The sequence below is a fragment of the Symphalangus syndactylus genome, chromosome 1 (genome assembly GCF_028878055.3).
Source record: "Symphalangus syndactylus isolate Jambi chromosome 1, NHGRI_mSymSyn1-v2.1_pri, whole genome shotgun sequence".
In the NCBI taxonomy this organism is placed as follows: domain Eukaryota; kingdom Metazoa; phylum Chordata; class Mammalia; order Primates; family Hylobatidae; genus Symphalangus; species Symphalangus syndactylus.
Genome location: NC_072423.2, coordinates 125044326 through 125056979, shown reverse-complemented (window position 1 = coordinate 125056979; position 12654 = coordinate 125044326). Strand labels below are relative to the sequence as shown.

The following is a 12654-nucleotide window of genomic DNA, read 5'->3' as shown; positions in this document are numbered from 1 at the left end:
CACCAACTGCGGCTTTCTTTGTAGCCATGCAACTGTTCAAAACAACTGTTTAAAAGAGTTAAAATAAACCTGCCTTTAAATGGGAGATTTTTTTTTAATTTGCCATGCTGCTATGCTAAACTACAACAAGTCACAGATTAAGGACACGCATACCTGTAAAGTGAGATGTCATAGAAATAACAATCATTCAGAGCTGGCAGGTTTCTCTCAGCTGTTTTGGAAAGGTAAAACCACCTTTCATTTCTCCCACATATGACCAGGTATCTTTTACTATGGCATAAGAGCTATTATTCATATATTTAGATTTTACTTTCATTTATTCATTTCATCCTGACAACAAACATGGAGAAAAGAGCTATAGGAAAATGTTTAAATGACTGATATTGCATTTCCTATCCAAAGCACAAATCACATTATCTCCAAAGGTATTTAAATCCTTTTCCACCTCAAACACAGATAGTAAATTAAAATGTCAAAAATACTTTTTAGCTTAAACATTTGTTTTGAAGATTAAAGTTATAACCTGGCTTTAATGTTAATGAAAGTCACAGATTTTGTTCTTTTGTAGATTTCAGCAGTCTAGGTCCGCAGAAACAGGAAAAAAAAAAGCAGTTTTGAAATCTTCATCTAGAATATTTTTTAATGATAATGATATTAGTGGATATTGAACAATATCATCAGAAGCGAGATCTGGTACTGTACAAAAATCACAGGTTCTGAATTCAAGGTCTGCATTTGTTACTTGCTATGTGGGTCTGGGCAAAGTCGATAACCTCAGTTTTCTCATCTATATGATGGGGGTCATAGTGATACCTAATATGATTTCAAGTATTAAATGTGACTATGCCTATAAAAATCCTTAGCATTATATCTGACATGAAATGTAGTAAGGGCTCAATAAGTGGTGACTTTGGTTTGTATTATAATTATTACATACTAGAAGGTTGACTAGGGTGAGAAAGACTTGAAAAGGTGCCAGAGTGGTCATAGTCAAATAAGTTTGCAAAATACACATGAGTACATTGAATGATTTGAAAAGTACTGCAATAAAGAATGTTCCCAAGCTTTATGTAACTCATAATTTTTCAATGTTATATGACCAAGGATGGCTTCCCCTACACCACTCTCAAAACTTTGATGTGAATGTCCCACAGAAATTAGAACTGTGATAGGTACTCCAATAACAAGCCCTCCCTTCCGTGGTGGTGATTTATATTTAGGCATTTGTTGGTTTTTGGTAATGATGTTATATTTTTAAATAAGTCTTTTTTTATAATAAAGTAATTCATGCTTACTACTGAAGTTTTGGAAAATTGAGAGATGTAAAATGTAACAATTAATTGTACTTAGGATTATCTTGTAAAGAAAATCATTGTTAACATAAGATGGGTCACTTTCCATATTTCTTTCACCATTTAATATTTTTTGACTTAATTTTTTTTTTTCAGACACAGTGTCACTCTGTCACCCAGGCTGGAGTGCAGTGGTGCAATCTCTGCCTCCGGGGCTCAAGTGATTCTCCCACCTCAGCCTCCTGAGCTGGGATTACAGACACAGGCCACCATGCCTGGCTAATTTTTTGTATTTTTGGTAGAGATGGGGTTTTGCTATGTTGCCCGGGCTGGTCTTGAACTCCTGAGCCCAAGGGTCTACGCACCTCGGCCTCCCAAGTGCTGGGATTACAGGTGTGAGCCACCGCGCCTGGCCTTAAAAACTTTTATCTTTAATTTTATGCATACATATTAGTTGTACATATTTATGGAGCACATGAGGTATTTTGATACAAGCATAAAATGTGTGATGATCAAATCAGGTAATTGAGATTTTCAACACCTCAAACATTTATTTATCATTTCTTTGTGGTAGGGACATTCCAATTCCACTCCTCTAGTTATTTTGAAATACACAATAAATTATTGTTAGTTATAGTCACTCAATTGTGCTAACAAACACTAGATCATATTCCTTCTAGCTAACTGTATTTTTGTACCCACGATGTAACCCTTCTTTATTCACCCCCTCCACTACCCTTCACAGACTCTGATAACCATCATTATACTATCTCCTTGAGTTAATTTTCTTTTCTTAGGTCCCACATGTGAGTGAGAACATGCAATAGTTGTCTTTCTGTGCCTGGCCTATTTCACTTAATATAATGCACAGTTCCATCTATGTTGCTGCAAATGAAAGTTCTTCAAAAAATTAAAAGAAGAACTACTATATGATCCAGCAATTTCACTACTGGGTATATATCCAAAAGAAAGAAAATCAATACATCAAAAAGGCATCTGCACTCTTATGTTTACTGCCGCACTATTCACAATAGTTAAAATATGTAATCAATCTAAATACCTATCAATGGATGAATGGATTTTAAAAAGTACTATATATACACAATGGGACTTTTTTTTTTTTTTTTTGAGACAGAGTGTCACTATGTCGCCCAGGCTGGACTGCAATGGCGCGATCTAGGATCACTGCAACCTCTGTCTCCCTGGTTTATATGATTCTCCTGCCTCAGCCTCCCTAGTAGCTGGGATTACAGGCGCCCACCACTACTCTCAGCTAATTTTTGTATTTTTAGCAGAGACAGGGTTTCACCACTGTGGCCAGGTGGGTCTCAAACTCCTGACCTCAAGTGATCTGCCTTCCTCGGCCTCCCAAAGTGCTGGGATTACAGGCATGAGCCACCGCACCCGGCCTCACAATGGGATATTATTAAACCATGCACAAGAATAAAACACCAGTTACTTTTCTATTAGTTTGTTTCACTTATACTCATTCTGAATATAAAATTTTGTACATTCCTTTTTTCTTAACATTTTAACATTTGTTATTATATACTCTTTATAGATATTATTTATCAATGTTGTATTATTTTCAATTGAGTGAACATGCCATAATTTTCCTAACCATTAATTTATGGTGATGTTTATAAGCGTTTACCAAGTTATAATTCTTATAAATTAGTATTAAAGTCTTGCAAAGTTTTAAAATTCTAAGATTTTCCTCCCTATATTTTAGATTACTCATTTATAATAATTTATTATAAATGGGATTAAAGGATCAAAATTTTATTTACTACTTGATTTATTTGCTTAACAGACACGTATTCACTTACTTGAGTATATGTGCCGGGTGTGGTGCTATGGTTAAAATCTAATGGTATTTCAGCCATGGATCCCGTCTTAGAGAATGTATTATCAGATTTTTAAGACTCTAATATATGCAGACAAATATAAAAGCATTTTCCAAAAGCACTGTCAAATTTGTGCTATAGGCCATAATAATTAAACTCTAAGAACAATTGTAAAAATATATAGAAAAAGAGAGATAAAAATACATATAGAAACAGTAATACATTTACAGATATATGGACATTTAAATAGAAATCTATATGAAGGAGATAGGTAGCATTATGTGGATATATAGATATCTCACATTCTTTTTTACTTACCCCAATTCCTGCTTTCGTCAGGAAGAATGTTCTATTTATCTGAAGTATATGAAAATATCTGAATATTACCACTAGTTGTCTAATATACACATCATACATCTTTTGTTTTTTTTTTTTTTTTTTTTTGAGATGGAGTTTCACTCTTGTCACTCAGGCTGGAGTGCAATGGTGCATCTCGGCTCACTGTAACCTCCACTGACTGGGTTCCAGTGATTCTCCCACCACAGCCTCCTGAGTAGCTGAGATTACAGGCACCCATCATCATGCCCGGCTAATTCTTGTATTTTTTAGTAGAGACGGGGTTCACCATGTTGGCTAGGCTGGTCTCGAACTCCTGACCTCAGGTGATCTGCCCACCTCGGCCTCCCAAAATGCTGGGATTACAGGCATGAGCCACCACACCTGGCCTATTGACATCATTTTTGCATACCTTTCACAAAATAGAGTCATCAGAAAATTGCCCTTAAGTTTTTAATGTATTTTAATTAAGTTTATCAAATCGTTGCAGTATATTTTAGCTCTGGGGGTAGGCCCAGCTTGCCTTTAGGCTCTCAGATCTGTTTAATTTTTAAAAAATTGCACAGTAAATTGTATTCCAGCAAACTCTTTCCAAATGCCATCTCTTCTCTGAATTCCCACACATTAGTGCCACTAGGACTCTCCTCCACTACTACCATAGCAACTTAAAGCAGTTTCTCCCTGATTTAAGCTCACTCCTAGCAGAGCTTCCAAATCAACACTCCTGAAACCTTATTCTGATCACTTCAGTCTCTCAATCAGTAGCCTGAATACAGTTTTTTTCAAAGCATACTTCTTTCTCCTTCCTTTTGGCCAACTCCAGTTCCATTCAAATCCAAATCCTTAGCTCCCCTTTCATGCCCTTCACTTTGCCACCTTATTCCTAGATTTAGTCTGTCTAGTTGGTCTAGAAAGCCCTATAATATCTACATAATAATAGCTATCATGGATCGTGTATTGACTACCTGCTTTGTTCCAGGAACTGAATAGGGTTTCCAAATGTTATCACATTGACTTTATCACATATGATAGCCTCTATTTCACATACGAAACAACTGTGGCTCATTTAAATGACTTGTCTAATTCTTAAAACTTACTTAAATTTATAGCTATTAGACTCCAGAGTTCTTGTTCTATCAATTTTAGTACATTTCACGGTCCAGATATTCCTTGTGCTTCTACCTCGGTTCTCACCAAATTCATGAAATCTTTTCCAATGTTAAGTTTAGGCCTACCAAATGACAAGGACTTTGCTGAACACCTGGTATATAAAAAAAAAAAAAACATGATCTTTGCTCTCAAAAAACATACAATTTAGTTATGAAAACTCAAATATGTAAACATTTTAACTAGTGCTATGAAGACAAAGCACAGAATACGATGAGACAATAAAGGTCATAATGAGTGAGGGGATTGGTTCTGATGTGGCTTTGCCAAAGGCAGCAAATGTCAGCTAAGACATCAGGATGAACAGAAATTAGCCAAGTAAAGACGGATCACGAGGTCAGGAGATCGAGACCACGGTGAAACCCCGTCTCTACTAAAAATACAAAAAAATTAGCCGGGCGTCTAAGAATGGGAGTGTGGAAGAACAATGTCCTAAGCATAAGGAAAAGCATATGCATTGATTTTGAAACATAGGAAGACTATGTTTTCCAAGAACCAAAACAAGATCATTCAAGGACGTGGTATAAAACTGTGCAGTTGTCTATGGGAATGGAATCCAAAAGTGTTTTGCAGTGGAGCCCTGAGGTCAAAATACCTTGAGTGAACCAATAGACAGGCATCAGTGTAGAAAGGAAGGCAGGGTCAGATCACTCAGCACTCATGAGTTCATATCTCCTTGTGCAAATGAAAGAATCTCATAGGATTTAAATCAGTAATTCCCATGCTTCAATTTTGAATGTTTATTTATTCTTCCAGAAAATTAACAGTGTGTGTTGACATATCTTTGCCTATTTTATCTTTAATATATGTTTAACTCTGCAGTGCCTTATAGAATTCTTTGAAAACATCAGTTGTTTAATGTGTATTTTCTGAGACATAGAATAAATTATTTTATTTTCTGAATCATAAATGTAGTGTCATCATAATCAGACTACTTCCTTGTATAATGACACCAACTTCAGCATAGTATGCATAAAATTCTGTACCTTTTTTTTCAAGTGGTATTTCTTAAAAAATTGTCTCTAATCGAACAAAATAACTGGTTAAACTATCAAAAAAAATTGTCTTTAATCAACTTTGGACCTTCCCAAATGGTTGAGCTCTTAACATTGCTGCCAGCTAAAAATGACTGTGAACTACAGACATTTGGTGCAATGACTTCTTTGACAGTTTAGGTATAAAAGAACTGTCAAGCTTTTCATTCTAAGGCTATAGGTTACAGATATTTCAGAAGTGAAGTATGGTATTCCCTTTGAATCAATTTGTCACAACCTCTGCTAATCCCGTGTGCAAAAGGACTTACCTCTAAGAGATTGCATATTAGAGCCCTTGACCTTTCTAAGAAGAATCAACAAAGTTGAGTTTGTAGCAAGTTAGTGTTTGTAGAGAATGTTGGGTGATTGTCCTTCCCCAGGTGGATATCTACTGGGCGGGCTGCTGCAAAGTTCCTAGACTGGGGAGAAATACTCATTTATATTTCATAAATCAGTGCTAATCAGTCAGCAGTAGTTCTATTGAGAAAGATTTGTAGACAACATCTGGACTAGGGAAGAGATGCCACAACTTATTAATGGTATCTATTATATGTTCAGAAAGAGGAGTTGCCCAATAGCTATTGGGCATATCATTATTTATTTCAAAGTCCATTTAAAATAGCCAGGGTCTTGAGGAGGTCTTTTAGCATGGGAGAATCTAATCAAACATAAAACAAAAAGGGATATAAACCAAGATTCTTAAAGAATGGCAAAAAATACCATAAAAAACCTATAAAACTAAAATTAATATTCAAAGAGTGCTATAAAATTGATGATAAAATTACCTCAATATAAATTTGGATAATGAGCACAGACAGATACAGAATTCTTTTAATAATCCTTTTTATTCATCCTACTTAGTGAATTGTTCTTTAAATTTTTGATCATTGTTACCTTGGTTCTCTTGGATTTTTCACATGGAGAATCCGTGGGTAATTATAACAAATTCCATTGCAACTTTCGAATACCTAAATATCTTTTTAAAAATTTTATTGCATTGACAGAATTTTCTAAAACAATATAAATAATGCTTGCGAGAGTATACATTCTTTTCTGTTCTTACCTTTAATGAAAATTCCTTTAATATTAGGGTTATTTTTAAATCAGAATAAAAGTTAAATTATATAAATAACTTTTTCTGGCCGGGCACGGTGGCTCATGCCTGTAATCCCAGCACTTTGGGAGGCCGAGGCGGGGGGATCACGAGCTCAGGAGATAGAGACCATCCTGGCTAACACAGTGAAACCCCGTTTCTACTAAAAATACAAAAAAATAAATAAATTAGCCAGGCGTGGTGGCGGGCGCCTGTAGTCCCAGCTACTCCGGAGGCTGAGGCAGGAGAATGGCATGAACCCGGGAGGCGGAGCTCACAGTGAGCCAAGATCGTGCCACTGCACTCCAGCCCAGGCGACGGAGCGAGACTCCCTCTCAAAAAAAATAAATAAATAAATAAATAATCTTTTCTGACACTGATTAGTGGAATTTATATATATTTTTTCTCCTTTTACTTACTAAGGTAATATATATATCCTGCTATTGATAACATAAACATACTGGTCATGGCATTTTTTTCATGCTGCTATAATTGATGTACTAATATTTCAGACATTTGTTGTTTCAACATTTAAAAAGGAGAATGGTCTAAATATTTTTTCTTTAGGGATGCATATTGGTAAAGTACTATTGCATCAATACTTCACTTATTTTAAAAAATGTTGTACTCTGTTACAATTTGAGTTCAGGAAGTAACTTAAGGTAATGGTTAAGAATCTAGGCTCTTACATATGACAGATGTGGGTTAGAAATTCAGTTACACTATTTACTGTCTCATCTTGGTTGTGTAACTTAACAAACATATTTCCCATCTGTAGGAAAAAAAATAACAATAGTACCTCCCTCATAAAATTGTATTAAATATGATAGCACGCACTATCATATTTAATGTGAGCACACACTATCATATCACTACTTGTGGCAAGTAATAGGCATTCAATAGGTGTGTAAACACACACACACAGACACTCAAAGAAACACAAAAATTAAGAATGTTTTATATTTTAAAGGCTTAATAAAATTTGCCAGTAAAGCAGTAGAGCCTAATGCCTCTTGAATCCTTAATTCTTTGAAACCTTTTTCCTCTTTCTTCCACGTGTGTTTGCTTTCAAAGCTCTCTACCTCTTTTGAGTTTCTTGATATTTAATTTGCATTAGCCCAGATATCAACTATTTCAACAAAACTGTTTAAATGTATCAGTTTACTGTACATAGCTTTTAAAGAATAATTAGCTTCTTAATCCCCTCTGAACCAATGGCTCTATCTCATTTCTCTGATAATAATTTTTATTTCTTCAACATTGTCAGAACTTTGTTTATTAGTGTCTCCCAAAAGTAGCTCTCAGTTAATCACTTTTTATAAAATTATTTTTAGTTTTCTAATTTAATGATTTCTATCTGTATTGACTTATTTCCCATCCTTTGGTTTTTATTTTCTGGAACACATAGTGTCTGCCTGGCTGAGGGTGTGTGGTGGCAGGGAGGCACTGGAGAGTGGACCATGGAAACTTCATCTCTAGCAGATGTTTGCGAGAGGCTGGCTTCCACTTCCATCACTAGTACTGACTCTGGGTCTCTGGGTAAGGGATCATCTGGAAGAGCACAGAGCATCCTCCTGACTCTGACGTGTGGTCTCTTGTCAAATATATTCACCTAAAGAGTGTGAGGTTTAAAATCAGACACTTAGATTTGAGTCCAGGTTCTGCCACTTACTATCTTAGTGATAAATCCCTTAACTTTTCCAAATCTCATTTTCTTCATCTTTGAAAAGGCTATTATAATAGAGTCTTTCTCATGGGACTAGGGTAAGGATTAAATGAGATAATTCAGGGCCTATGTTTATCTCATTGTCATATCCCTAGGATATACACTGATGCATGCATGTGTGTTTGTGTGTGCTTGCATATGTGTATGTATTTACATATAAAATATTTCTTGAATAAGCCTTGGGAATTTCCTCCCAGCCTTAAAACTCTACAAGTTACTGGGACCCAATCTTGTGAAGAGATTGAAGAGCTCACTGAACCTCTGCAGCTATTACGTGATAAAAATGATGGAAGCCACTTGCCGACATAAAAGTGCCTTGTGCATGGTTATTAATAATACTGAGCAGTGCCCATTATAGAAAACCTGCAGCTTTTATGCTTCCATAATTTTAGTCATGCTATCATCCTCTCAAAAAGAAGAATCACCCCCAACACAAATTCTACCAGCTCTTTATTTTCCAATGAAGAGAACCTTGCAAATGATGAAAACAATGGCAGGTCCTTTTCACTAGACCCACTCAGAAGTTAGGAAGGGATGTGGATGAAGAACATTTACCTTGCCCGACACAAATCACCACATGATTGGCTGTTTCCAGGCTGATGGCAAAATCTTCCATTGACTGAAAGGGGCAGGGGTGCTCCTCCTTCAGCAAAGACCCACTTCTGAAAAGGCACTCTTTTATAATACAAAATAGCATGAAAAATATTTAGAGAAAATAACCAAAATGGACTTCCAAAAGCAAGCTGAATATTCTTTTACATGACATTTACAACCATGACTTGTTTCAGAGAATACTCACACAAAATCTTTAACATTCCAGAAGCCTCTCCTTTTCATTTAGATGAGACTTTTTATAATGACTCTACTTCCTGTTCAAAGGGCAGAAAATTATTGTTTTACATTCTGGATTGCTGTGTGTAAACACTTGAAATTAGAATGTAATTTGTTGGGTTCATAGCAAATATATAAATGTTCATAGCAAACATTTATAGTACACATAAAGCACAAGTCATCCTCTATAAACTGCCTAAAATGGTGATAGAAAAGTTACTGTAATAAACATTTTAGTGATGTTTAGTGCACTGAGAGATTGCCTGTGAGAAAATGATATGTAATATTAAGAAAAAACACTTGACTACAATGATCCAGAAAGTAGAAAAAAAATGCATAGGGGAAAGCCGGGTCAAGAATTGGTGGTGACAGCTGATTTTTTCCACTGTGGGATTCATAGGTCAGAGAGCCCAAACCTGAGGGAATGAAGTCACTCCAAAGAGAAGACTTTCACTCATCACTTCATCACTCGTCCCAGGAGGTGAATGTTCAGACTGCTTTGCTCACTTACCTAGATGTGCCAGAAAGCAGTGTGGCCTTGTCATGCCACCTCTGGGGTCTCTGTCCTGCCAGATAAAAACTATAGGAAAAAATAATTGGAGTTTGATTTTGAAAAGGAGGGTGGGGAAGGAAAAATAACTAACTTTTAAGAAGAACAGCTTCTGTTTTTCCTCGTGGTCACTAAATTGTCTTGGGGCATAACTGTTTTGGCCAAAGACTTTAATTGAATTTTTTGGAATAGGACTCCAGTAAACTACTGTTTCCTCCTTTGATGGGGCCAGTATTATAGTTTGATTCCACTGTATTAAAGTTTTCATTCTTTAAAAAAGTATCAGCCATTTACATAATAGTGTGAAAATGGGCGGACAGTGAGGTTTTACATGTTATGCATCTTTTCCCAAGATTATATTTCAAATAGGCTGCTAACATGTTAAATATAGAACTTTCTTCAAGATGGGCCTCATCCCTTCTTGCATGTTTTCTGAGAATTTTCCGAATTCAATATTCAAGTATCAGTCAAAAGGCTCCAGGACTTAATAGTGAAAGCATGTTCCATTCCACATTTTATATCCAGCAATAACATGCTTCCACTGCCTCAAATTATTTCTCTCTCAGTCAATGTACATGTAAGATTAATATAATTTAAATATTTGGCACTACAGATGTTGCATTTGGAAGATGAGAAACAAGAAGCTCCTGAGGGCAAATATCCTGGAGACGAAAAGCCGCAATAGAAAGTTGGGTTGCATCAACTTTCAGATAAAATTCCCTTCTCCCAATGTAATGCAGACTATGAAGGATTTCCTTATTTTCAGAAATAAATAATAAAATTGAGGTGGGAAGAGCATTTCCTTTTCTTGTTATAACCTCATTCAGAATTATTATTAAAAGATAAACCGGGGATCCTTCATGTGCTTGCTCTTACAGTGTTGAGGAAACTATACTATACATGAAATCTCCTGCGGTTTTGTCAGCCAGATTTGTCTTTATTTATCTTACTCAAGGACAATAAAAGGTATTGGTAACAGCACCCATGTGCAAATTTCACTTGTGGAACTACGTGATGAAGCCAGAAAGGAATCAGGGTTTTAAGAAGCACAATAAATACCACAGACAACATAGAGACTTAATGCCCCCTATTGTTAAAAATGTGTAAATCTAGAAATATATTCAATTAGACTTGGACATCAAGTACTATCATTTTACTTTTGACTGGTGCCATTACCTATGCAGAGACCTTCTTGGTCTTATTTTTACTAACATACCTGATGGACTGGTCCATTGCATCCCTTCATTATTATTGTAGCCAAGTGCATATTGTCATGTCAGGCATGAGGAAGGGCCTGATGAGGAGGGCTGTGGCATACACAAAGCTACTGTGGAGAGCCCTGCTAATTGCCTTGTGGTCCAACCTCAGCATCAATGTGATCACCTGGCAGCAGTCCAGATGGCATCAGCCTCTACTCCAGGCATGTCAGCCCACAAAGGAGGGCACTGCCACCTGCTCGAGAAAGAGAGGTGAGCCCATTAATTCTGATTTACAAAGATGACATTGATTGAAGAGAGTTGGGCATGTGGTACCCCATAGCCCATTTCTAGAAACAGGCCACTGAGACCTCTTCATTCTTTCCATTCTCTGCCCTCTGGCCTTGCCTGCAATGAAATTACTTGCAGCCTTTAAACTCTGTTTGCTCTCTGGTTTTATTGCTGGCAGAAAGCTGTACAGTTTATCAACATTATCTCATATTGGCAGATTCCAGACAGTGGAATGGTAGTTGTTGGGGCCATTAAGAGATGGCTCCACAGTCTGCCTGATGCAGAATTTATAGAGTCTTACTGTGTAAGGTCCTAGAAAATACAGATTGTCTCATTAGATGAAATGACAGCCTAGCACCTTAGAGATAGGGCAATTCCAAGTACTCGCAGGCCTCAGGTACAACTAGGCTTCCGAGGCTTGTTAAAAATGATGCCGATAAACTTTTAAGATTTTTACAGGATACATCTTTCTGTGCTCATGACTTCAAGGGAAAATAGGCTTTCTTCATTCTAGAAAGCTCCTGCAAATCCTCCTTTGAGGAAATTCATATTCCTATCTGTCTAGGGAAAGTTGATAACTTAGCTCTTTGTTCTTTCCTGTATTTCCACTGTGTGTGTGTGTGTGTGTGTGTGTGTGTGTGTGTGTGTGTGTGTGTCTTTGCTTGAGTTACTCTGAAGTGAAGGCTGAGACATGGTTTATTGAAGGTGGTTCTCCTTGGAGAACAGCAGCAAGGGAAACAGGAGGGGCTGAGCAAGGCTGTGGTCTCAGGTGGGGTCTCAGCCAGACACCATGGGGAGCTCTGAAGCATGCATTGCTCCACAGAGTTGATCTCACTGTTAGTAAGGGAATTATCCTTTTGCCCTCTGTCAGTCAGGTATAATCCTCCGTGGAGAGGAGGGATGGAAAGGGGTTGCTGTGACCTCTAGGCTAGGAGGATTTAGCTTGGTCTAGGAGAGTGGTTCTCAAGAAGTGATCCATAGACTAGCAGAATCAGTAGCACCTAGGAATTTGTTATAAATGCCAGTTCTCAGAAATCTCCCCAGACGTACTGAATGACAAACCCTGAGAATGTGATCCAGATATGTGAGGGTTAACAAGCCCTCCAGGTGATTCTCATTCATTGTAAAATTTGCGAACCACTAGTTGAGGTCAATTCCTTGGAGAAGGGGTGTCTCTGAGCATGTAGTAGTCATCACTCACAGCACCTGCAGGATGGGTGCACAAGCCTGATGAAAGGGGTCATTTGTATTTATTTATTTTTTATTCTTTAACTTTTATTTTACATTCGGG

The 12654-nt window shown here is 36.9% G+C and overlaps 1 long non-coding RNA gene across 1 annotated transcript; it reads right to left on the bottom strand.

Annotated features, from left to right (window-relative positions):
• Positions 1–243: 243 nt before the first annotated feature.
• Positions 244–6089, bottom strand: LOC134732186 (uncharacterized). Its single transcript, XR_010115072.1, has 3 exons — positions 5946–6089; positions 4573–4736; positions 244–330 (listed from the first exon to the last, which is right to left on the bottom strand). It is a non-coding gene; the product is annotated as an uncharacterized lncRNA (long non-coding RNA).
• Positions 6090–12654: the final 6565 nt, after the last annotated feature.